The sequence below is a fragment of the Canis lupus genome, chromosome 11 (assembly GCF_048164855.1).
Source record: "Canis lupus baileyi chromosome 11, mCanLup2.hap1, whole genome shotgun sequence".
Taxonomy (NCBI): domain Eukaryota; kingdom Metazoa; phylum Chordata; class Mammalia; order Carnivora; family Canidae; genus Canis; species Canis lupus.
Window position 1 is genome coordinate 34,050,778 of NC_132848.1, and position 24,513 is coordinate 34,075,290.

Below are 24,513 nucleotides of genomic sequence, written 5' to 3' on the forward strand. Positions count from 1 at the left end.
ATTTTTAAATCATCTCATTTCTGGCTCCTTTTTGTGTCTTCACCTCTGGTTTTCTTTGATTTTTGTCACTGAGTTCACATTGAGTTTATCTTTATATAACATTGAAAGCAAACTTTAATCCTTTTTGGAACATGTTGGTAGGTAAAATAGAATTAAATGAAATGGAATGAAATAAAATGACAGTTTTGAGCTTGAATTTTTTAAAAATTTCAGGTCTACCCATATACCCAGATGACATATCTATAGCATTCACACTGAAATATAAAGAGTACTGGGGTCCCTGGGTGGTTCAGTCAGTTAAACGTCCAACACTCAGTTTCAGCTCAGGTCATGATCTCAGAATCATGAGATCAAGCCCCGGGTCAGGCTCTGTGCTCAGTAAGGAAACTGAAATTCTTTCTTGCTCTGCCCCTCCTCGCACTCATGCTTGCTCTCTCTTTCTCAAATAAATAAATCTTTTTAAAAAAGAAAGTACAAAGAGTACATTCTAGCATCTTCTTTGCAAAGGCCCACCAATATGGAAATAGATGGGTATTCACCCCAATGGATGCATCAAACAGAAGCAAGTTGAAGGGCTGGTATGTCTGCTAATGACCTTCTCATCCCAAGAAAAGAATAGCTTTCATTGCCATTCTCCCACTAACTATCATTAAAAGGTGGTCAGTTGTCCATTCTTTTGTTTGTCACAGTGATGTCTCTTGACCTGCTCGCTGAACTCTGCATGGACATGTGTAAAAGGCAAGAGCTGGAGAGAGGGCCTGGCCCCCCTGACCTTACTTTTGTCAGAGGTAAGAGACAGAAGTGGACTTGTGCCATCTTTCAAAGCACGAACACCAGGGCCTCAATTTTTTTTTTTTTTTTTAAGTAGGCTGCATGCCCAGAGTGGGGCCTGAAATCTCAACCCTGAGATCAAGACCCGAGCCGAGATCAAGAGTCAGGTGCTCAACTGACTGAGCCACCCAGGCGCCACACCAATGCCTCGATTTTAAGCTTGAAGGCCCAGCACGCTCAGACACAGAGCACAGATTGATTTAATTGCCCCTCATGAGCCAGCGTAGAGCACTGGGAGTTCTGGGCACACAGCTCATGCAGATTTCTTCTGAAAGCTGGACCCCCAGCTGGAAAACAAAACTGCTTTCCCTTTAGTTCAATCCAGCAAATATGTATTGAGAGCCTGCCATGAGAACCTCCTATTAGGCACAAGTATGTGGATACAGTGAATAAGGAGTAGATGTGTGCGTTTGTCCATGCACGAATCAGCTACCTAGCAAGCAGATCCATGCACACATACCTCACACATACAAGTCCCCTGCCTTCAAGGAGCTCTCAGTCCAGCTGGGGGCAGAGGGACAGACGCTGGCCTACAATCCTAGCTCTCTACATTCCGCCAATTTTTATGGAAACTCTCTAATGGAGCTTAAATATCGCCTCCTCTGAGAAGCCTGTCCTGATCTCCTCTCCAGCTTATCTCTGCCCAAAGCAGGTCAGGTATTGCACAGGTCTAGTGACAGTTATTGATGCTCTGGGATATACCCGATGCTCAAGCTGTGCTAGAGAAGAATCTGCAGAATGGAAGAGTGAACAAGTATTTGGGTGAGTGAATGACGTTGCTGTTTTCTCCAGTGACCTGAACCAGGACTATCGTCCTTGAGCAGCTGCTGTGAGTCAGGATGGTGCTGAACGCTTTTCATGTGTTAGTTGCTTCTTACAAGAGCCTTATGAAGTAGGAGCTATAATTATCTCCATTTTGCAGATGGCAAAACTGAGACCTTATGAGACTGCCTGATGTGTCTCGGTTTCCCCTCCAGGCAAAGGAGGAGCCAGGATGAACCCAGGCCTCTTGACACCCAAAGGTGAAGATGAGGAATAGGGTGATTTCCAAGGTGCTCATTTTCCTGTTGGCAACTGAAGTCTCTGGACTACTGTTGTTTAGAAGGAGGGTGTAGGGTGGGGGAGAGCCAGTTTGGTGGCTCCTGGCTTGTACGTGGCTCACCAGGAAGTCTCACCAGGGAGGGGCAGTTAATGGGCTGGGCAGTCTGAGTCAGCCCTGAGCACAGTCTGTTCAGCCTGGATGGCCAGGGGCCTCCCCAGCCAGCCCACCCCCTCTGCCCTACCCCTCATCCAGCGGGGCCCCTTCCTTCGCTGTCTCTCTCCCTACCCAGTCTACTGAAGGAAGTGGTGATTGGATTTTGCAAAACAAATCAGGGATCCGGCTACAGGAGAAATGTTTGCATCTCGCCCCATCCTGCAAGAAATGCAATTGCTTTAATCCCCAGGCACCAAGAACCAATATCTCAGATGCCAACACAGTGGCTCCGGGGGCCCGGGCAACTGTAAAGATGTTCTCTGGCCAGGCCAGGCCTTCCTATTCCTGAGGCGTTTTGCAGCCATCACCTGGCATGGCACGCTCTGCTGTCAGATACTTACCCACAGCGGCCGGGGAAAGGCCAAAGAACAAATCAGTACAAAGGAAGGTACACAGGCTTCGGTGTCAGATCTGGGTTCTACTAGGATCCCTCCTTGTGGAGGGACCAGAGGCGACAAGGCCGGAGCAGGGCTACCAAGCAGGAGGCTGGCACAATAGGCCCCGGTTTGCGCCGACCCTCGGGTTCTGTTACTGGTGCCCCAAGCACCCAGCTTGTCAGCTGAGTCATGCTTGGCATCTCATGTCCATCACATCCTTTGGTAATCACAACGGATGAATCTAGGTTTTATCATTATTTCCAATCTACAGTTAGGGAAAAATAGGCTGGGAGAGGTCATGGTCAAGTCAGACTTCCATTGAACACATTAGCACACAGAGACTGCTTCCTGATCCTGGGCTTGGGGTGAAACTGTCCCCCAAAAGATACCAGGGGGAGGTCAGTGTGAGAGGGTGCTACTTAAAAGCAGCCCGAGGGAGTCAAGCTGGGATGGAAGTTCATTGCTGAGTGGGGTTCAAGCTGCAGCCAGGTAAGGTGCGTGGGAAAAACATCATCCTGAGAAACCTGGTGTTGGGAGAGCCGGAAAGTCAGGGCGTGGGCGGAGGCTGTGAATGTGACTCAAGAAAGCTGAGTCCCTTTTTGATGGGGCCCAGTGTGGGCCAGAGACTGGTCCCTCAAAAAAGGTGGTTTCCAGACGTGGCCCGGCATCAGAGGCACAACGGGAGCTGGTACAAAAATATTATTCCCATGGTCCCAGCCCAGGAGAATGTGATTCCGTGGACGGCCGTGGATCAGATCTCTGTCCCAGTCATGTCCAGGGGCACTTCTGCAGCCCTGGGGGGCCGGGAACCAAGCACTCTGCTAACGGTTGGTAAAATATGGTACCAAGTGCAGGTTCATCATATTATCTGCCTTGATTCAACATATGTTTGGCCGCTCCCTCCTTATCTATCCTTCCCCGCCAAGGGCATCCTAATCTCAAAACTTTCTGATTTGTCTCTAATGCCCTGCCTCCTCCATGTGGCTGACCACCCCCTTCCCAACATTGTCGGTCCAGCAACAAGTCCACAGTCCCAGCCCAACTGCCCCAGGGTTGAAGCCATTTCAGAAAACGGGCTCTGATTTCTTAATCTTCGCTCAAGCATCCCTGCCTCCCACAGCTTTTAATCACTCGGAAAGGGCCTGCTGTTCAGAGCAGCACTCCCTTCAATGTGTCGATATCTTGTTATAAATCTTTGGTGCTGCTCCATCCCCGGGGCCTGATTCAGGTTCACACCCGCATTAGAGAGACAGGGAGCTGAGCTGGTGCTCAGCAGCCGTGGCTGGCTGGGCAGCCCTGCAGAAGATTTAGCTCAGAGTCCATGCTCAATAAATGTGGGTGGAGGGGCTCCCCACAAGCCTGAGGAATCAGCCGTCCCACTTGCAGGAATATACCCAGCGGGACCATGGGACTATCACCAAAAACATGTTCTAGAATGTTCACAGCAGTACCGTACATGGTAGCCCCAACCTGGAAACGACTTAATGCCCACTAGTAGTTGAATAGATAGATCAACGTGAGGTTTCCTTCTCCAATGCAGCAAAATACAGCGACACACAACAACATGGATGCATCCAATGAACATAATATTGAACAAAAGAAGCCAGGCACAAAAGAGTACACACTGTAGGATTCCATTCATGGGACATTTACCAAGAGGTGACGTAATCTACACTGTAGAGGTCAGGATAACATTGCCCTGGGGAGCGACAGTGACTGGGCGAGGGGACAGGGAAGGGGATGCCATGCTCTGAGTCGTGGTCTGGGGGCAGGGGACACAGGTGTGCTCCAGTGGTGAGAATTCACTGAGTTATACGCTTTTGATGTTTGCACTTTCTATATGTATATTGCACTTAATATATATAATATATATAATAGAATATATATATAAGTTAAAAACAATCTCACCCCAGAGATGTCCATGAATGGAAAAAAAAAAAAGGGCACCAGGGATCTAAAAAATTGCCACATGGGACTCTGTCCTCACTCAGCTGCTAGCCTGTGGTGGCCTCACTTTGATCCCTGGGCCTCCAGGGGCCTCAGTGTCATCCTTCACCCATATAGTAGAGGCACTAGAATGTGATGACCTCTGGCACCTGGTGGGGACCATCTCGATGATGGTTGCTAAGGGACATCCAAAGGCAAAGGTCATACCCCAGATACCTCTGGCTTCCTCAAATAACTCGGGGGAATATCCCCGGAGTCAGCCAAACCTCCTCAGGGCTCAATTTTGTCATTATGTCCTGTCTCACCAGCCTGTGAGTTCCTCCAGCTACCATTCACCTTTGCACCATGAGGGCCCAGCCCCAAGTACAGGATCTGATACACTTCTGTGGAACCGAGCAGCCAATGTTGTCACCAGGTGCAGTAATGACAAGAGGAAGAGCCAATGTCTGTACAACCTTTACTACGCTTGTGCTGGGCACCGTTCTAAGCCCTTTCCAGGTACTATCTTATTTAATCACCGGAGCAGCCCCGTAAGGCAGGTTCTACCTACTGGCCCATTTTATAGTTGTAATCCGAAGAACAGAGGGGCCAAGTGAGCTGCCTAAGGTCACACAGCTAGTAGGGGGCAGGGCAGGGGCGTGAATTGAACAGTCTGGTTCCGGGGTACCTTCTCCCTAAAGCTGTGCATTGATTTGTCCTGGCTCTGGCATTTACCATCTTGGTCACCTGCCCTTTCCTTCGACACCTTATAGGTCGCCATCTTGGCTGCTTTTGGCCTTAGTCCCCTTAGACCGGACTGGTCTTTAAGTTTTATCTGTACACAGTTGTGGCAGCCACTCAAGAGCTCTTCACCACGTAACTGCCTTGCTCTGGACTTGGCCAGCCTGGATCTGTCTTTGCCGTAGAAACAACAGGGATGGATGGAGAGGCTGTGTCATGGGCCCTGTCACACCAGACATGCGCCAGAGCCCCTTGGTGTTTTCTCTTTGGTTCCCAGCATCCTTCCTGGTAATGGCCAGCTACTCTATCTCTAGCTTCAAGACGTGTTGAGGAGCCACAGAAACTACATGGAGCTGAGAGCCCTGGGTTCTAGTCACCCCAAATCCCTGTTCTAAAAAGCAGCTCTCTCTACTCCAAAGGGCAGGGTTATAACCACGTCCAAGGGGAAGGTCTGGGAACCTCCATGACCGGAGCCCATTTGCAGCGGTCTAGAAAGCTTTAGGGGAAGGGAACCAACATTTCAGAATTGCAAGCACTAGGGGGAAGTCGGCCTCCCAGCTTTGTGAGGGAGGCACTCTGAGTGCCATTTTGTAGATGAGGATAGTGAGGCATGGAGAGCTCACCCTGTCATGGTCGTCAGGACAGATCAGCCCAGGGAGCCGCAGGGGCCCATCTTAAAGTCTCACCTGCTGGATCACAGAGGGAGAAGCTGCTGCTGTATCTCTCTCCTGGAGACTCCAGGGCCATTTGCCATGAGTCCCATTGGTAAAGGCTACACCCTGGGGACAAACCTCGAACAAACCTCACAGTATTATTACTCTGAGGATTAAATAAATTGAAACAGCTCAAGGCTCGGTACAGAACTTGGCACACAGTAAAAGTTCAATATCTACTAGCATTACTAGCAGTGGGAGCTCCTACTTCCGTCCCTGATCCCAAGAATCCAGGAACATGATGAGCAGACCCTGGAAGAAGACTCACCCATATAATTCCTCTAATCATGTGATCCTTCTCTTATCCCTAACACTCCTTAGTCATATGACTTCACATTGGTTAAAGTCTCTGTGCCTTGCTCTCCTCATGCATAAAACAGGGTGATAATATCTTTCATAGAGTTCTTATGAGAATCCATTGAGTTAAAAAATGATAAATGCTTGGGGTAATGCTGGACTTAATGCACTCAATGTAAGGATTTGTATTCTAATGTATATGAAAAAGCCTCTGAGCACCAGCTGTATACATACAGTCCCACCCACCATGCATCAAGCCATTCAACAATCTATTATTTATCGAATGACTCCTTCATGCCTGGCACACTTGGTATTTCACATCTGTTCTCTGACAGCAGCAGTTCCCAACAACTGTTCTAAGGCACCGTAATACCAAGGGGAGTAAGACCTCCACAGCTCACTCTCCCTCCCCTGCCACTCCCCCATTAGACCAGGCTCTCATTTCACCCAGATGGCCAGTGAGGCGTCTGGCTAACTCCAGCCTTCCAGATGGCTCAGCGCCTTCTCCCCCGAGTCTCCATTCTGGGTGGGTTTCCTCCTCTCTGGCCACCATCCCAAGAAGCAAAGGCAGCCCCTCCCGGCTGAGGTCCAGCCAGCCAGAGACAGAGCCAGAGCCAGGCACTGGGCGAGGTGCCACCAGACCGGGGCGGTCAATCTTGCCTTTCATTAGCATATGCGCTAAGAGACAAGGCCAAGGGGTGACCCTACAGATGGTAGCCTGCTTGGCCACGAGTGATAAATTGGGTGCATCCAGTTCTGTGAAGGGCCGTGTCCATGCTGGTTTCTGTGACTGCATTTCTCACACCTGCTGCTTGGGCACCACGGCACTGGGGGGTAGTGGGGCCAGCCCAGGTCCTCCTCAGTGCCCAGAGCCCAGGCTCATGACCAGCAGCCCAAGGGACATGGAGCCAAAGTGGAGGCAGGGAAGGTGGGAATCTTATACCAACCAGATTCTTCAGGAGGAAGGAACCAAACATTTAACTAGCCCCTGCCACAAGCACCTTGCTAAGAAGTAATAACTACTGGGCCAGACCATAGGAAGTTGCCATGTCTGTAGGTAAAAAAAGAACTGAATATGGACAACCTCATATGGTCAAAATTATTATTATCTATCAAGTGCTTTCTATGTGTCAGGCAGTGTTCTCATATAACCAGCTGAATCTTCACAACCACACTCTGAGGTGGGCGCTCCTTGCAGGTGGGGGGACCTCCTCTCTCTGCCTTTGTGCTTCTGAGTAGAGGGCTTCTGTGGGAAGAGCCATCCTGCTCCCTCACTCTCTCCACCCCGGTGTGTTCCAGGCCCTGTCCTAGGTGACTGACGTGTCACCTCATTTACTCCTCATAGGAATCCTATGAGATGGGTGCCCGTGTTGTTCTCATTTCAAGGGTGAGAAAAGCGAGTCCCAGAAATGTTGAGCACGCTTGTTCCAGGTCATGTGCCTGGTAAGGGGTAAAGCCAGTGCTGTAAGCCAGGATACATCCTGTCAGTGGGAAAGAAGCCGAGCCCCTTCCTCCCTCCTTTCTGGTCTATTTCTGGGAGCTGCCAACAGGAGACACACGTTCTGCCAGTGGGATCCCTTTATACAAAACATCACAGGGATAGGCTCCATGCCTGTGGGGGAGGCCCATGTCCATCCAGAGCTGCTGAGGGCTGGGGTGTAGCAAGAGGAAGCCCACTGTGGCCCCGTAGGAAGGCTACCTCCTCCCACCCTGCCTTCCCCCATCAGAAGGGAGATATCATTATCCTTGTCTGCCTGCCTAGTTGGGTGTCTGTCTATCTATCTATCATCTATCTATCTATCTATCTATCTATCTATCTATTCCAAATTTAGGGGGTAAAGGAAGAGAAGTGTTATTTATTGAACCCCTAAGACACTAACTGTCCCTGGTTCATAGATGAGGAGGCTGAGGTATGGAATGTTTGTGTGACCTGGATGAAATTCTCTGAGGTCAGATGGCCCTGCTCATGTCTGCTGGGCCACATTTCAGGGAGGTGACCTGGGTCTAATGGCTCCAAGCCATTATGTATTTGTGTACTTAGTCGTCATCCTTCCCCAAACACACAAATGTAAGCTTCATGACGCAGGGTCCTCAATATCTTATTCATCTCTGCATCTCCCTTGCCTAAAACAGTGCCTAACACATAGATGCTCAATAAACCCTTGCCGAACAACCTTATGTATTTATAACTGATGCTCCTTTCCCTTTCCCGAGTGTGAAGAACACCCAGCTTACAACCCACAACCCAGGAGCTGCTCCTCCTTACACCTCGTCCTTTCCCACCCAGCCTCACCCACAGTGGACTTTACAGAGGACTGTGGCTTCTCATGGTCATCCTCAAGGTCTCCCTCTGCAGCCTGCAGCCCCCAGCAACGTGCTGCTCACACTTGCGACCCCCGCGCTCTGCAGCTTCCACGGCCCTAGTGGTCCCCTGCCAGCCCTCCCTGCTCCCGAGGCCCCTGTCTGGCCAGCTTCTCTCTCTCCCAGCACAATGGAGGAAGCAGCCCTTTCTCCCACCAGGCCCACAGAAGGGAAAAATGAACACCCCACGCTGCTGCCTGGCTCCAGCTTCACCTTCACTGCTGTGAGGGAGCACTTGGTCTGTAGATTTTCCCCTTTTTGGCTTGATTAATACAACGCCAGTTCCCTGCTGCCCAGCCTTCTGAGAGGCATGTTTCGCTTTTAATTCAGCTGCCCTCAGCTCCTGCTGGAAGGGCTCCTATGTGAAAATCTGGGGGCAAAGGATGGATTTGGTGTGTCCCGGCTATAAAAAGCATGGACAAGTTTTAGCAAAGCCCAAGAATCTTTCAAGTCAAGGCAAAGACCAGGGGGTCTCTGCTGGCATTTCCTTTTGCTTTTTCCCTGCAGATGCGATGGGGGGTGGGGGTATTTCTGGTTCCTTCAAGCAGATCACATCTGGAGGGATGGGCTGGTGGTCCCATCTGGAGCCCCCGAAGCCAGCCATGCCTCTGCTCTTTGTTTACTCATGGGCGGCAGGCAGCAGAGAGGCTCCAGAAAGGGGGGAAAAGTGCATAAGGAAACAGTTCTTTGTAAACAAAAGGTGGTGATGTGAAACAAAGCTTGTTCTCCTGGGCCTTTCCCTAAAGTCTCTTTCTCTGATAGAGAAAAGCAGAAGACACAAGAGCATCACTTCAAGAAACTGGTGTCTCCCCATCCCTGAGTGGGTCAAGGTATGGAGCAGGTCCTGGCCTGTGCTTGTGTGCAGGTGCACGTGAGCGCGTGTGCATGTCTGCAGGCTGCGCAATAATGCAGCACCCCAAGCAGCTCTAGAGTTAGCGTCTGCTCAGAGTCAATAGATAGGATTCAACCCAGTGAACAATTATCGAATGCCCCAGCTGGCGCGGAGGACAAGAGGGTGACAAGACAGCGCAGGCTGCCAGGAGCTTGCAGGCTATCTGTAGCACGCCAGGCCAGGCCGGTGTTGCTGCAGGCACGGGATGCCCACTACGAGCACAGGATGCCCACTGGGAGCACAGATGCCCACTGGGAGCACAGGATGCCCACTGGGAGCCCGGGCCAGAAGTGGGCACGACTGCTGGTCTCCACCACCTGCACAGCACAAAAGCCTGCTTTTATATGGTCTCAGCTAAGCCAAGGCCGGCCGTCACACAGATGCTGTACTATCCCACCTGGCTATTCTGTTCACAGCACCCAACTCTGCAGACAGTGAGCTTTGGCTAAGGCTCTGGCTCACCCCACTAACAACGTGGACGGTTGCCATGTATTGAACGTCCACCATGTGCTGTCTGGCACCGCTCTAAGGGCTTGGTTTGAATAAACTGCTTTTTATCCCCCTCAACAACCCTATGAGATTGACGTGACAGACGCACAATCCCTTTTCCACAGCCCATGGGGCCAGATGTGGTTCAGAATTAAGAAATTTTTGAATTTCAGAAGGATGATATAGCAAATATGGTGCATATCACTAACATGCACAGAGGATCCAGAAAGTCGCTGGTAAACAATCACCTTAGAGCTTTTGGGGCAGCTCGTAGGAATACCCTCACTTGGAATAAGACAACTATAGAGAACCCTGTGTCTTTTGGGCCAGGTTGAGCTGTCAAATGAATTTCTGCCAGTGTATGGAAAAAACCTTTCTGGTTTCCAGAGCTTTCTGGGTTTTGGAGTTGCAGATAATGGAGTACGAGGCTCTGCTCTGCAGAGAAGAGTGGAAGGCAGAGAGGCAAGCTGGGGAGGAGAAGCAGGCTTCATTCGCAGGCCAACCAGCCTCAGAACTGAGCTCTCAGTCTCTGCACACTGCAGAGCCTCGGTTACATGTATGTGGAACTTCTGAGAGTTACCTTTATGGATGCAAAGGCCTGTAGCTACTGCTCCCAGCATAGCTCCCCAGACCTAGTGCTATTCACCCCCTCTTCTTCCTACCCTGGTAGCCAACCACACAGGCTTCTGAACACACCAGGATCTTTCATTCCTGTGGCTTTTGCAAATACTGATCCTATTGCCTTGAATGCTCCCAATCCCTCCCACACTGTTTAGCCAACTCTTATGCATCCTACAGGAGCCACTCAAATGGCCCTTCCTTGGCGAGCCACATATGGATCCCAATGGGCCCAGAATGATTGGTTGTATCCTTCTTGGCCCTGATCAGAGCTTCAAGGCTCCTTATTAACCCTCCAGGAACACTTTCCACTGAGCATCTAACCAGATGCCAGGAGACTCTGACTGCTTTTGGGATCTGGACAAGCCAGGCACTAGCTCCCAATTCCATACCCTTCTGAAATCCCAAGGCTCCTAAAGGTGGCCACAGAGGCCAGGGTCTGCTACCCACTGCAGCCCCCAGTCTCCTTCCTCTGGGCTGTCTCATTCCAGCCATGTTTAAAACTCATGAGTTTTAAATGAGTTAAAATGTGCCAAGTTTTCATGGTAGCCAGCGCCTTCCCAAGGCCCACCCATCCACTCCACAGAGCATCTGTGAGCGCAACGGCCTTTGCTGGACATCTGCAGTGGGGGGTGGGGGTGGTGGAATAGAGGCGATGTTTCCACTGTAGGAATACCACGCATCTCAAACTGAATGTAGGGTCCTATTCTTAAATGTCCCTATGAGAAGTGTCACTTTAAGAAATTGATTTCTCCCCATCCTTGAGTGGGTCAAAGTATAGATGGGGTCCTTGAGTGGGTCAAAGTATAGATGGGGTCTTGGCATGGGTTTGTGTGCACATGCATGTGAGTGCATGTATGTGTCTGGGGGTTGCACAATAATGCAGCATCCCAAGCAGATCTAGAGTTAGTGTCCCAAGCCTTCCACCATCTCGCTGGGGTCCCCCACACCCCATACCCTCTTCTCTGCTCCCTTCTTACCTCTGCTCCACCTCTCAGGAGCATATCTGACTCTGACTCCTGATCTTACTCTCCCCTACTTTTCCCTCTCGCAGGCCCTTCTCACCACCCTCCCACCCCAACCCCTGGGTCTCAGGCTCCCACCTTCTAGCACAAGCTGCTCATCCAGACTTTTCCACCAAAGTAGGCAGCATCCTTCTGGGGGATTGGTTATTTAATAGCCTATTATAAAACAGCTCTGCTTCTTACAGTTGTCTACTGTCTTCCCCCCTGCACTGGCCTGCTTTTGCTCAGCTGGGCATTCTAACCTGTCTCTAGCACAATGCTGGATGCATAGTAGGGCTTTGATAAGTGATCTTGTGGAATCAATGAAAGATGACTGAATAGCCCTGTGAGGCAGTACAAAATGCAGAGTTATTTCCAAAACAGCATGGAAAACAAACAGAGGAGTGTGTGTGTGTGTGTGTGTGTGTGCGCGCACACATGCATTGTGTTTTCTGGGAATGGGGGTCATGGATGTCCGGCCTAGGAATATGTAAGTTGGGAAGAGACGAGACAAGGTGAACCCATGAGATCAGGGAGACAGGCCCAGAGCCTGAGGCACGAGCCACCAAGAGCAGCCTAGTGATCAAGAGACAAGGGTGAGTAGAGGTCCTGGTTGTGACTTTTCCTGCCCAGTGTGTAAATGAGGAGAGATCTCACCCACCTGTCCTTCAGCACTCCCTTCCCCTAGGTCGATGCCTATACTTTCAGAATGAAGGGACTGAATTTGTTTTTAAATCTAAGAACTGCACGCCCATTTATGTGTAATAAGCCATGAAGGAGTCCCTACCATTTGCCAACCCCTGTGCTAGGTGCTGGGGATACAGAGGTATTAAGGGTCCCCAGGTGTGGTGGAAGAACAGAGACACACACAGATGACCCTAAGACAGATAGGGGAGCCCAGTGGCCATGAGCTTATACTCTGGAACCAGACTGGTTCTACCACCTATACATGTGACCTTGTCAGAGTCACTGCACCTCCTTGCCTTGGGTCCTTCATTCATAACATGGAGAATAATGGTGCCTACCTCACTGGGGAATTATGAGTTTTAAATGAGTTAATATGTACCAAATTTTCAGAACAATCCATGATTTGAGCATACTCTGCATGAGTTTGATCTACTCCTGCTGATGACAGGCATTATTATTACATCGTGACAAACACTATTGCAATCTTTGGGCCCCATCTAGCCCCTTCCTGACCTCAACTCTCAACAATCCCCCCGCCCCATCACTCTAGACCAGAGTTTCTCAATCTAAGCATTATTGATACTTAGGATTAGAGATCATCTTTGGGGGGCGCCTGGGTGGCTCAGTGGTTGAGCGTCTGCCTTTGGCTCAGGTTGTGATCCCAGGGTCCCAGGATCAGGTCCTGCATGGAACTCCCCACAGGGAGCCTGCTTCTCCCTCTGCTTGTGTATCTACCTCTTTCTGCGTGTCTCTCATAAATAAATAAAAAAAGAGAGAGGGAGAGAGATGATCTTTGGTATGTGTGGTGGGGGAGGGGACTGTCCTGTGCATGTAGGATATTTAGTAGCATCACCCTCCCCCACCCAGTTGTCATCTAAAAACATTTCCAGGGATCCCTGGGTGGCGCAGTGGTTTGGCGCCTGCCTTTGGCCCAGGGCGCGATCCTGGAGACGAGGGATCGAATCCCACGTCGGGCTCCCGGTGCGTGGGGCCTGCTTCTCCCTCTGGCTGTGTCTCTGGCTCTCTCTCTCTCTCTGTGAGACTATCATAAATAAATAAAAATTTATAAAAAATAAAAAATAAAAAATAAAATAAAAAATAAAAACATTTCCAGATATTGCCAAATGTTCCCTGGGCAGATAAAATGGCCCCGGGATGAGGATCACCACTCTAAATACACATATCTCCTTGCTACTCCTCAAATAGATAAACCTACTCAGACCCCAGGATCTTGGCACCTGCTGTTCCCTCTACGTGGTGTCCTCTTCCTCAGATAACCGGATGGCTCAGGTCTCTACCCAAATGTCTCCACCTCCTTAGGGGGGGCCTTCTCTGGCCACTGCAATATGCAGTGCATGTGTGCGCATGTGCGCACATGCACATGCACACATGCGCACACGCACACACACATACACACACTTCATAGGTTTCAAACTCCTTTGCAGCCTTCACCCTGTAGCTAACCTACACCTGGCCAGAGTTCTCACAAGCCTGACTTAGAAGGCTGTGGGTCCCACACCAGGTAAGATGCAAGGTGAGGCTGCAGCTGCCCCCAAACATGGCTCCACCAGCCCCTCAAGCCTGTGCTTCCCTGCCCGGGCTGACTCCGATAAGGAGCTGGTCTCCCCCTTATTTTTAGCCAGAACAGCGGAGGGCCAGAAATGGGGCAGAGTCCCCCAGAGTGACAATAGGGACCAGAATCCCTGTCTCTTCTGATCCCAGGCAAGAATGGCATCCTCTAGAAGCAAAAACTGAAAGAGAGGCTGGTTGAGGCCCTTTAACACAGCATTAGGGCAAGCTCTTTATCTGCAAAATGAGGGTAAGCCCCTTGTGGGGTTGTTGAAGAGATTAAATGGGAATGTTTATGAAGCACCCAGCACATGCCTGGTGCAAAGTGGCAGCTTAACAGATCACATCTGTTATTGCTGTTCTTATCATTGTTATTGCAGGTCCTTATCTCATACCGAGTTTATGTAGCTTAGGTATAGGCTTTGGAGTCAGCCTGCATTAGTGCGAATCCCAAATCTGTTACTTCCTGGCAGTGTGATTCTGGGCAAGGTTTTTTTTTTTTTTTTTTTTTTTTTTTTTTAACTCTTCTGTGCCTCAGTCATCATGTGCATAAAATGGGGCTAATTATAGAGCCTACTTCATGGGAAGCTTACAAGGATAAAATGAAATTATGTATGCAAAGTACTCAGCACCATAGCCAGTGCTCACGAAAGGTTACCATCGCCACCATCATCAGTGACCACAGCCATGACCATGACTACCACCACCATCACCACGACGTTCTCATTATTCCCAAGTGCTCATGCAGTCTGGCACCATGCCAGGCCCCCAGAAGGGCCATAAAACTCTGGGTTGCCTGCCTTTCAAGTTCCCACCCCTTGGTTCCCGGGAAGCTTTTGCTTCTCCCAAAACACCTGCTCAGAGGGTTTCTCCACTCTCAAAAACTGCTCTAAGAGAAATCACAGGAGGGCCTCAGAATCCACTCAAGATAGTTTTATTCATTGAATATTAAACTAATACTAAAATCTCACTTCTTTCAAAGGCATGAATGAAAATATGGCTTTGATTTTTCTGCAAAAAAAAAGTGCAACATTTACAAAGATTCCCAGGGTTTTCAAAGCCCCACCCAGTCCTCTACTGAAGGGATTTCTAAACTGCAGCTGATTGAAGGCTTGCAATTCTCCCCCCAGGGACCTCCAAAAGGAAACAACCAACAGAAAGGGCTTGGACTCCTCTTAGTCTCAGACCATCTTCTCTTGGGACACCCTCTTCTTTGCCCCAACCCATGATGCAAAATCAGATGGAACTCACCAGAGAAACCTCTGGCTCCGGTCGGCTCTTCTTATTTATTCATTAGCAACATTAAGTCTAGCTGACTGTGGAATCATGCCAGGAGGGGAACACTTGATTATGCTCAGAGCTTCTCCGCTCAAGGTTCTCGGCCCCAGGCCCGGTTTCTTTTCTATCTCTGGAGGCTTCAGGTCTGCTGTGAAATCTCCGAGGTTTGAGTTTTGGTGTCCTTCCCCTCCCCGACTTCCCTACCCTCAAAGCTGTCTTTCTTTTTCTGGGCAAATAGAAAGTAGAAAGTTGATTATTAGGAAGCCCTAAGAGTCAAGGATTTGAAACCAAGGGTAGAGGTGGGGATTCATCTTTCAGGGCCGCTGTGACAAACTCCCACAAACTCAGTGGCTTAAGATAACAGCATCTATTCTCTCCTAGCCTGGAGGCTACAAAGCTGAAATCAAGGTATCAGCCAGGTTATTCCTCCTGGAGGCTCAGAGAGAGAATGGGTCCCAGGCCTCACCCAGCTTCTGGTGGCTCTCAGCAGCCTTAGAGCTCCATGACTTACACTGTATCCCTCATGTGTGCCTGTCTTCACGTGGCCTGTGTCTGTTTTCTGAGTGTCCTCTTTTCTTTTTATAAGGCCACAGGTCATACCGGATGAGGGGTCCACCCTGGTCCAGTACAGCTGCATCTTAACGAATTATATCTGCAAACCCCCTAAGGTCACTTTCTGAGGTTCCAAGTGGACATGAATTTTGGGTGGGGATAGTACCTAACCCAGTACAGGGGGCAAGGGCTTAAATCATCTAGTACCTCCCCACACTGGGACCCTCTCTGGATGCCTCACATAGCCCTCAATCCCCCAAGGTAGCACGGTTCCCCCGTGTGGCCCCTCCGTGGGAGAACGTGGAGTGTTCAAACCATTTGAACAAACCAGTGTGATCTCATGATGACCGCGGAGGGAGCTTGGGCTTCCTCAGCTTCCAATGAGGCAAAAGCTCAGAGAGGTTAGGCCACTTGCCTAAGGTTACACAGCTGCTAAGTGGAGAGTGGGGCCTAGATCCCAGGCCTTCTCCCCCAAATCCAAGGCTCCTTCTATCTCTCCATTTTCTTACCGGGGAAGACACAAGGCTGGTGAGTTTGCAATAGAAAACAGGTGGCTTGGAAACCCATTTGGGGCCTGGGGAGAAACTACTGCAGAAAGTAAAAGGGAGTAAGGGAGTGTCCCAGAACATAGTAGCAGGGTCCTGGCCGGGGGGAGGGAGCCGGCTTGTTTTCCCCACAAACGAAAAAAATCAAGAGGAGCGGGAGTCTGGTGGTCCCCCTTCCTGCAGTTCCCCGCAGAGGCTCTCCTCAGGATCCTGCTGCAGGCTCCCCTGTGCTAATTCTGTCTTTACCGCAGTGCAGCTCTGCCATCTGCGGAGGGTGTCTGGGGCTCGGGAGGCATGAGCTCAGCGCGCCTGCAGGGGGCGCTCGGAGGGCCGGCCGCCTCCCTGGACCCCCAGCAAACAGGGCTGGGCCCCAGGGAGGCGCCCCAGAGCCCAGCCTGTTTCATAAACGTCTCTAAGCTAGAGTCTAATAACCGGCCTCTGTGCTCCCACCCGCCTTGGGTCTGCCGCACCTGCTGTTCCCTCTGCCCAGAACATTCTTCCCCTAGACGGGCACATGGGTGCTTCCTCACTTGCTTCAAGGCTCCAAACCACCCATCCTGGAGGTTGTCTCCGACCAGCCTTCTTGAAATCCAACCCCCAGCACTCCCTAGCTCCCTCTTTGCATTCTTCTCCAACGTCTTATGTATTTTAGTTTTTATTTTTGTCTATAGCCTATCGCTCTACATCAGAAGGTCCAGGAGGGCAGAGATTTTCATCTGTTTTGCTCACTGTTGTAGCCCTACTGTCTGTCATATTACCCACACCTCAATAAGTATTTGTTAAATAAGTCGATATGTGAATGAGTGAATATCCTACAAGATTCAGCATGGTAATGTGAGACTCTGGATTCAGATTCTCTAGAATCAAATCTAACTCCTCACTGCCTGCTGTGGGACCTTGGACATATTACCTAAATGTCTCTGGGCTTCAGTCTCCTCATCTGTCAAATGGGGATCACAAGAGGACCTATGCCGCAGGGTCGTGAGGAGGTCAACTGAGTGAATGTGAAATGTCGATATACTGCCCACCTTTTGTGCACATACCGGCTATCATTATTATTGCATTTTTATTATAATTTGGGAAAGAACACTGCAAAGTTCTACAGGAGACAATGAAGTGAAGGAGACATGCCCCCTGTCCTCAGGGGCCTTAGGAATTTCAAGGCACCCACCAAGCTACCCACATCTCTCCCAGTGCCTGGCACACAGTAGGCCTGGGGGGCGGGGGGGAGGGCGCAGATAAAGAGAATGTGCCTTATGTCCTGACAAAGGATGGTTCCATGTTCCATGGCCCTATTCAAGGGAGGCAGCAGATAAGCTCGTGGGGAGGGTGGGACGTGTCTAGATGAAGTGGGTCACCTGTTGGCTTTCCCTTACCTTTGCCTGGCCATGGAGGCTCCCTCAGACATCTGGGGTTCAGGTTCTGGCTCTGTCCCCAGCTGGCCTGATCTTGCCAAGTTTCTACCTTAAGGACTTTCAGAAGCAGACCCATCCCACCAGCTCCATCCTGACCCATTCGGCAAGTATCCTTAGGGCTGGTGCTCTAGGTCCAATCCCACTCCCAACTGCCTGAATGGTGTGGATCTTGGTCTTAGCACCAACTGGGCTCCAATCCCAGCTCTGCCCCTGCTTGCTGAGAGGGATCCTAGGCAAGTCACTCAATTTCTCTGACCTTATTGCTTCTCTTCATCTGTCAAAAATTAAAAAAAAAAAAGAAAAACGCTCTAAAAAACCAAAAAAAACGCTTCACCCCAAAGAGGGGTGAGACAATAAAACAACAGAGCCTGCATAAAACACCCCTGATGGTGTCAGGCACATGGCAGGGGCTCGGAACACAGGGCTTCCCTTTTCATACAGCCTGGCAGGAAGTGGGAGTCTGGAGGTAGCAAGAGAACAAAGAGAGCAGGAGTGAGCAGTCCTCGCCTCCCCGCCTTCTCGAACCCAGCCTTGCACGAAGTTAAATGCATTGCCCATTTAAAGACCTTTGCAACCTTAATATTCCCATTTTACAGTAGAAGACACAGAGGCCTGGCAAGGTCAAGCAAGCTGCCCACGGTCAAATGGACAGGGCAGGGACTCAAATCTATTTCTTCCTGTTGCCAAAGCCAGGGTTGCAACGCACTGCCTGCCTCTCAGGGATCGGGCCCCGAGCCAGCGGTTCCCCCGGCCCATTGGGCCAAGTGGGAAGGAGCTGGGGATGGGGTGGGGGTGGAAATAGGGCAGGAGGCCTGGCACCCAACGGGTGGCTGAGGTCATGCCTCCAGGGCTGAGGGCGACATTGCAGCTTTTTTTTTTTTTTACGCTTCAGGCCATGTTCTCGCTGTCTGCCCAGAAAGACTCTGCTCCTCGGCTGGGAGCTGGGACAGCTCCGAGCTCCCAGAATCCTTTCTGCTCTAACCAGATTGAACACTGTGAATCTGTGCCCAGAGATCCCATCCATTAGTTGATTAAAAGCCATAGATCAGCATGCCTGGGACCCGCCAGCACCATCATGAATAAGAAGTGTCAGGAAATCTTTGGGCATAACCAATGTCTCCGAAATTGCCATGGTGACAGTTCATAAACTTGGGAGTCTATCTTTGGGCAAGCTGGCTCTGCCGCCAGGCAGCAACATTTGGGATAGCCTTTGAAACTATTTGTATTTAAATGAGCCGTGAGTGCCATATCTCAAAGTTCCACGCCCTCCAATTTAAAACAACCACTGTCATCAAAAATGAGCTTGTCAAGCAATTATTCCCAGCCAACAGACGCAGCTGTGAACAACATTAAGGGTGCCCAGGATTAATGAGAGGCAGTAGGCCTACCTCAGTGGCCATATACATGGTTACCAAGAGCCAAACTGCTCAAGTTCAAATCCAGTCTCCACCCCCTCCCCACCTGTGTGAACTTGAGTAAGTTACATAACCACCCTGTGCTTTAGTCTCTTCACGTATAAAATGGGGTTAAAACTCAGTAACTATTTCAGGGGGCTGTTGTCAGAATTCAATATGTTAATACTGATATCTTAGTCTACTTGGGCCGCTATAACAAACTACTATATACTGGGGGGCTTATGAACAAGAGAAATTGAGATCTTACAGTTCTGGAGGCTGGGAGATTCAAGATCAAGGCATTGGCACATTCAGTGTCTGGTGAGAGCCTGCTTCCAGGTTCACAGGATGTTGACCTTTTACTATAACCTCACATGGCAGAAGGAGCAAGGGAACTCTCTGGGGTTTCTTTTATAAGGGCACAAATCCCATTCATGAGGACTCCACCCTCATGACACAATGACCTCTTAAAGGTCCTGCCTCCAAACACCACTGCTTAAGGGATGAGGCTAAACAAATTTTGCAGGGGGTATAAACATTCAGTCTATAGCAATGAAAAAGGCTTAGAATGGTCCCTGGCATATGTTTAGGGCATATTCATTTACTTACAAAACATTTATTGTGCACTGTGTCTCCCATTTCTCATGCCTCTCTGATCCATACTCTCTGGTATCTACCACGCTGACTCTGTGCTGGACCTGGTGACTCCATTTGGCTAAAGAATGCAATGGATGCGATGGTGCTCTGGTTCTGAGCCTAGACCTAGAGATCTCTGGTTAAATTCTCCTCCCTCTATGGGGGCCTAGCACAGCCCTGTGAATGAACTTGACTAGCCTGCTTCAGGGTGATGGGCTGTGGAGGAGAGCCCAGCTGACTCCTACACCTGTAACAGCCCAGCCCAGAAAATGGGACAGACTTCCCCCCGACCTATAGCTGATTCTGAGGATGCATCAGAAACCATAGTGGAGACCAGAAGAACCATCTAGCTGTCAAGAGCAGAATAATTAGCATCCACTTATTATTATTATTTGTTATAAATCAAAGTAATGTAATTTAACAGAGAAATAGTTTAATATTAACAAATATTAGAGGAGGGGTGCCTGGGTGGCTCAGTCAGGTAAGTGCCTGCCTTCAGTTCAGATTGTGATCCCTGGGTCCTGGGATCGAGTCCTGCATTGGGCTCCCTACTCAGCGGGGAGCCTGCTTCTCCCTCTCCCTCTACCCCTACCCTCTGTTCATGCTTGCTCGTGCTCTCTCAAAATAAACATGAAATCTTTTTTAAAAAACAAATATTAGAGAAAAGGGGGGAGAAAGGGAAAGGATGAAAACGCATCCCCTCCCCCAGCATGGGGGCTTTGAAGGTCAAGGGCTGCTGCTTCGTCCTGCCCCAGGAAGGACAACTGCCACATGAGGGCCTGCCTTCCCACCTCCGATGTGGCTCCTGCCCGCTGGACCAGGCCTGCCCCAAGAGACGGAAGGACACATGCCCAGGAGAGACTCACAGCTGGACTGCTCCCCGAGATGTGCAGCTGCACACAGTCCGTCCATACTGGGCTCCCTGCACATCTGGGCTCCTGATGCCTCTAAAGAAAGTTCTTCAGACTTTATCTCAGAAACCCTGGGTAGACTCATGTTTGCCTTCAAGAGGTAGGTGTCCTACCTAGAAGCAGAGCTGGCTCCTGTCCCACAGCCTCGCATGCTGGGTTGATGCTCTGCTGCCACTGACTTGAATGTCTTAATACTTTCTAGCCATAGGCCCTGCATTTTCTTTTTCTTTTTCTCTTTTTTTTTCGGGCCCCACATTTTCATTTTGCACCATGGCCTGAAAATCACTTAGACTTTCCTGCTTGCAGGCTGTTCAAGTGCGGGTCCTCTGGGCATCCCCAATCAGATCTGCAACAGCAGGTGTCAAGCTGCAGCCCAGTAGACTTTGGTCAGGTAGACCTGGGTATGTACTGATTCAACAAGCATTTAGGAGCACCTACTATGTGCCAAGCCCAAGCTACGTGCTGGGGATACATACAGCAAAGGAGACAAACACAACCTCTAGGAACTCGGCACACCCCGGCCGCGCTCTTGCCTTCCTTTCATCCAGCTCCCTTTCGCCTGCCCCTGCATGTCTGCCCCTCAGTCAACAGTGTCATCATCCTCTCAATCTCTTCAGCTGGAAATCCAGAATTCATTGTGATTCCTCCAGGCACCTCACCCCTGCATGCAGAATAACAGCAAGTCCTCTGGGTTTCACCTTCAAAGCTTAGCTCCCATCTGTGCATGTCTTTCTATCCTCACTGGTATTCCTTGCTCCAGACCACCAAGCTCACTCACCTGGGGGCTCCAACAGCCCTCATCTGGTCTTATCACATTCATTCCTGCCCCTTTCCATTCACTTTCTTCTTCTAGAAAAATTAACATGTAAATAAATTGTATCACTCCCTTGTTCAAAGCCCTCCAATCATTTCCTATTGCCCTTAGTATAACATTCCTGCTCCTAACCTTGGCTCAAGCCCCAGTCTCCCAATGTCACCATATGCTGCTTCCCCTTGCTCATGATTACCAAGCCAAGAGGGCCTCCTTTCAGTTCCCTGAGTGCAGCAATCCCTTTCCTGCCTTGGGGCCTTTGCACATGCTGTTCCCCAGATCTGGACCACTTTCTGTGGTCCTGGACCCTGCTGTCCCTTTCTCTCCTTTAGTTAATAGAAACATCACAGTCCAAGAAGTCTTCCCTGCCACTCTGTCTAAAGGTATTTCAGCCCCGCCTCATTACCCCGTATCCCATCTTGGTTTTTTCCAATAATCTCTTATCATGACCGGTGATTATTTTGTTGATACAACTTTATAAATTTTTAAGAATCTCTCTTCCATGACCCATTCCTGGAGACTATATGCTCCATGAAGGCAGAGATCTTTTCATCTCTGTGAGTCACTCTTAATCCTAGTACCAAACACAGTGCCTGACACAGAATCGGTGCTCACTACTTTCTTGCAAAATGAATGAATGAGTGAATGGATGAATGAGCCCATAGCTCCATGCAGGAGGTAGAGAAGTAAAGCAACAGTTACGATCCAGTCTATACCAGGGATGCTGGAGCACAAAAGAGGCACATCTTTATCAAAATGGGGAAAACGAGAGTTAATAACGGTTTGACTATTCCCATTTGACTTCCAGTTTGGCCGTGGACACTCCACAAGTGTAAGTATATATGAAGTGCTTAGCTCTGTGCCTGACATGCAGTAAACACTCAATACCTGTTGGCTATTGTCATCGTGTCATTATTATTATTATCCAATATGTTGATTGTCAAGCAGTCTCGAGGAGCAAATGGGATTTAAACAGAGAGGGTGGACAGCAGAGAGGCCATGGAGAGTAGGGAAGCAGGATAGGACAGCTAGGGAAGCAGCAGACCTGAAAGCCTCATCAGCCATACTAAGGGGCCCAGACTTTGGGGCCAGTGGGAAACCCCTGGAGAACTTGAAATAAGACACGATCTGTTTTTGACAGTGCGTTGTGGTGGTTGTGCAGAGGTGGAATTAGAAGGGGCAAGGCGAAGATAGTTATTTCTGAACTCCAGGGAGTTCATGCATCCATTTCATGCAGCCCTCCAAAGGGCTGAGAATCACGTACAGCAGCAGGAGGGCGATGGGGTGTCACGGACAACCTTGCCTTCAACGTGCTGTAAACGGGCTCACCTTTGGAGTCTCAGCCTCTAGCTGAAATAGAAATGAGGTTTCCACCTCACATTTTGCAAGGAAGAGGGTGAAGAGAGGTATCAAAGTGCACCAACCTTATCCCAAATTAAGCTGTGAACAGGGAAGAAAACCCATCCTCTATGGTGCCATATTCTTCTCTCTTTAATGCCACTTCTTTCAAACCTATCAAAGCAAAACGTGCTGTACACAGTGGTTGTGTGATACCTTGGGAGCTGCTACATGGAGTCCATCTGCCTTGCAAAAGGGCACCATTCATTTCTAATGTCCAATTCCTTGATCTGAGACTCTTCAGAATCATTTTACACTCTCTCTCTCTCTCTCTCTCTCTCTCTCTTTTTAAAGTTATATGTATCTTTAACCCAGTGGGGGAATTCAAATTTTCTTCTGCTTTCTTATGGGAAGAGATGGAAGTGTGAAGGAAAGAAAGAAGAAAGAAGAAAGAAAGAGAGAAAGAGAGAGAGAAAGAAAGAAAGAAAGAAAAGAAAGAAAGAAAGAAAAGAAAGAAAGAAAGAAAGAAAGAAAGAAAGAAAGAAAGAAAGAAAGAAAGAAAGAAAGAGAAAGGAAAGGAAAGGAAAGGAAAGGAAAGGAAAGGAAAGGAAAGGAAAGGAAAGGAAAAAGAAAAGAAAGAAGAAAGAGGAAGAAGGAAGGAAGGAAGTGAGGGAAAGAGGAAGAGAGGGAGGGAAGGGGGAGGGAGGAAAGTGGGAAGGAGGATGGGAAGGAGGGGAAGAGAGAGAATCAAGAAATCAGTGAATAAGATAGACCAGAGAAAAGTGACCTCCAAGAAATGCTTCCAATCACTTCCTACCCATCTCCGTGGGCTGTTCATGACTCAGAATTTCAGCAACCATACACAAATCATTTGGACAGCAAAGGGATTTACTATTAAGGGAAGCAGAGCGCTGACATTTATTAAGCACCTGCTGTATACCAGACACGATGCTAACCTCGCCATCTCAATTAAACTTCCCATCTTATCACCCTTATTTTCAGATGCACAAACATCCTGCTGAAAGATTAAGTGATGTGGCAAAGGCTTGTGCAGATGGCATATGACTGTTGATGCTATTAAGCTCCCTGGCCAACATGGGGTGGTGCTTGGAAGGCTTCCAAAGACGAGGAAGGCGGGGCCCCTCCCTCGAGAAGCTCAGTGCCCCGTGGGCCAGTAAGGAAGGTGCAGGCAGTGCCGTGAGAAGCAGAGGAGCGGTTCCCCAGGGCCTACACTTTGGGAAGTCCATTTGTGACTTGTGCCACAGGCCACCTGGAGAGAGGATGCTGATGAGGGCTGTTTAGGTATCATGTGAGCTACTTTATCGAAGCACACCAGGCCTGGGGGTGCTCTGAAACAGGCCCCGCGCAGGAGGAAGAGAGCCGACCGCAGAGCCTCCCCCTCCCCAGCGGCCTGGGCCTCCTGGAGCCTCACACGCTGGCTCTAAGGGCTCTGGCACTTGCAGTTTTACAAGTGGGAAACCTAATGGCCCAGACACGTGAATGTCTCATCCAAGGTCACACGCTTGGCAAGCGGCAGCCCAAGAGTGGCTCCAGGTTGTCTGGCTCCAGCCAAGGCTTCCTTGTATTCCTCTTCATGCCTCTTCCCTCTCAGTACCAGGCTTCTTCATGATTCTCCATGATTCTTCATGACTCATTCATTCATTCATGCATGCATTCATTCAAGAAACCAACGTGTGGTCCTGAGGTACCACAACGAACAGCTAGATGCAGGCTCTGCCCCAGTTCACAGGCGTGGCTGATGGGGGCTCTGCAGGCCTCGCCTCTGGCTCAGTTTGGAGCTCTGCTCTAAGTTGAAATTACCTTGTTTCCGCGCCCTCTAATTTCTCCCGAATCCGTCCTCCCTTCCTTCTGG

General features: G+C 49.6%; 1 protein-coding gene and 1 long non-coding RNA gene across 6 annotated transcripts in view; one reads left to right on the top strand and one right to left on the bottom strand.

Moving 5' to 3' along the window:
- The window catches only part of ABTB3 (ankyrin repeat and BTB domain containing 3), a 312,444-nt gene that overhangs the window by 170,050 nt on the left and 117,881 nt on the right, over nt 1-24,513 (bottom strand). The gene's annotated exons all lie outside the window — the stretch shown is intronic.
- LOC140642955 (uncharacterized) lies at nt 17,416-22,202 on the top strand. Its single transcript, XR_012039327.1, has 3 exons — nt 17,416-17,653; nt 18,443-20,591; nt 20,798-22,202. It is a non-coding gene; the product is annotated as an uncharacterized lncRNA (long non-coding RNA).